Source organism: Anopheles moucheti (assembly GCF_943734755.1).
Source record: "Anopheles moucheti chromosome X unlocalized genomic scaffold, idAnoMoucSN_F20_07 X_unloc_43, whole genome shotgun sequence".
Lineage (NCBI taxonomy): Eukaryota > Metazoa > Arthropoda > Insecta > Diptera > Culicidae > Anopheles > Anopheles moucheti.
The window spans coordinates 27501-30000 of record NW_026453552.1 but is presented as its reverse complement, the minus strand read 5'-3'; positions in this window follow the sequence as shown (position 1 = coordinate 30000).

Below are 2500 nucleotides of genomic sequence, written 5' to 3'. Positions count from 1 at the left end.
GTCCATGATTCTCGTGTGCTTCTAGAGGTTTGGTCCGATTTTCAGTACTCTTGTCCATGACTTTCACATGCTCTGATAGGTAGGTTCGTTCTCAGTTATCCCTGTGTTCATGGTTTTCGTGTGCTTCCATAGGTTTGGTCCGTGTTTTTGAGTACTCTTGTCCATGATTTTCGTGTGCTTCTAGAGGTTTGGTCCGATTTTCAGTACTCTTGTCCATGCTTTCACATGCTCTGATAGGTAGGTTCGTTCTCAGTTATCCCTGTGTTCATGGTTTTCGTGTGCTTCCATAGGTTTGGTCCGTGTTTTTGAGTACTCTTGTCCATGATTTTCGTGTGCTTCTAGAGGTTTGGTCCGATTTTCAGTACTCTTGTCCATGCTTTCACATGCTCTGATAGGTAGGTTCGTTCTCAGTTATCCCTGTGTTCATGGTTTTCGTGTGCTTCCATAGGTTTGGTCCGTGTTTTTGAGTACTCTTGTCCATGATTTTCGTGTGCTTCTAGAGGTTTGGTCCGATTTTCAGTACTCTTGTCCATGCTTTCACATGCTCTGATAGGTAGGTTCGTTCTCAGTTATCCCTGTGTTCATGGTTTTCGTGAGCTTCGATAGGTTTGGTCCGTGTTTTTGAGTACTCTTGTCCATGATTTTCGTGTGCTTCTTGAGGTTTGGTCCGATTTTCAGTACTCTTGTCCATGCTTTCACATGCTCTGATAGGTAGGTTCGTTCTCAGTTATCCCTGTGTTCATGGTTTTCGTGAGCTTCGATAGGTTTGGTCCGTGTTTTTGAGTACTCTTGTCCATGATTTTCGTGTGCTTCTTGAGGTTTGGTCCGATTTTCAGTACTCTTGTCCATGCTTTCACATGCTCTGATAGGTAGGTTCGTTCTCAGTTATCCCTGTGTTCATGGTTTTCGTGTGCTTCCATAGGTTTGGTCCGTGTTTTTGAGTACTCTTGTCCATGATTTTCGTGTGCTTCTAGAGGTTTGGTCCGATTTTCAGTACTCTTGTCCATGCTTTCACATGCTCTGATAGGTAGGTTCGTTCTCAGTTATCCCTGTGTTCATGGTTTTCGTTTGCTTCGATTCGTTCACTCTATTACTCTTGTCTTTGGTTTTCGTTTGCTTCGATTCGTTCACTCCATTACTCTTGTCTGTGGTTTTTCGTTTGCTTCGATTCGTTCAGTCCATTACTCTTGTATGTGATTTTCGTTTGCTTCGATTCGTTCAGTCCATTACTCTTGTGTGTGGTTTTCGTTTGCTTCGAGTCGTTCAGTCCATTACCCTTGTCTATGATTTTCGTTTGCTTCGAGTCGTTCAGTCCAATACTTACCCTTGTCTATGATTTTCGCTCTAAGCCCAGTCGCCCTGCGCTCTGGAAATCACATTCCAACTCTATCACCGATAGCGCTCACACCTTGGAAACCACATTTCACCCAGGGGACCTTAGGGTGGATTTTGAGCCTTTCGGGATTGCGAAACCATCATTTAACACTCTAAACTTAATTTCCGCAATCCCAGACGCACTTTCCATATGGTCTCCAAAAATGCGTGTGAGCTGACCTGGTCCCTTATAATAGGCAATGAACACGATTTTGGCAAAATATTTTTTTCAAAATTTTTTGACTCACCGGGTAAAATCGAATTTACTTGGGAAAAATGTTCTAGCAGGGGCCCTCCCATACAAATTTTTTTCTTCTCAAAAATGATTTTCGTTTCACTTTTCATACTCAGGGGAGTCTAAAATTGATGTTTTGAGTCACCGTGAAAAAAAAAATTTTTTGACCCGAGCTTGTGTCGGCGACCCAAAATCGACGCACTTGGGAAAAATGTTCTAGCAGGGGCCCTCCCATACAAAAATTTTTTCTTCTCAAAAATGATTTTCGTTTCACTTTTCATACTCAGGGGAGTCTAAAATTGATGTTTTGAGTCACCGAGAAAAAAAAATTTTTTTGACCCGAGCTTGTGTCGGCGACCCAAAAATCGACGCACTTGGGAAATATGTTCTAGCAGGGGCCCTCCCATACAAAAATTTTTTCTTCTCAAAAATGATTTTCGTTTCACTTTTCATACTCAGGGGAGTCTAAAATTGATGTTTTGAGTCACCGTGAAAAAAAAATTTTTTTGACCCGAGCTTGTGTCGGCGACCCAAAATCGACGCACTTGGGAAAAATGTTCTAGCAGGGGCCCTCCCATACAAAATTTTTTTCTTCTCAAAAATGATTTTCGTTTCACTTTTCATACTCAGGGGAGTCTAAAATTGATGTTTTGAGTCACCGTGAAAAAAAAATTTTTTTGACCCGAGCTTGTGTCGGCGACCCAAAATCGACGCACTTGGGAAAAATGTTCTAGCAGGGGCCCTCCCATACAAAATTTTTTTCTTCTCAAAAATGATTTTCGTTTCACTTTTCATACTCAGGGGAGTCTAAAATTGATGTTTTGAGTCACCGTGAAAAAAAAATTTTTTTGACCCGAGCTTGTGTCGGCGACCCAAAATCGACGCACTTGG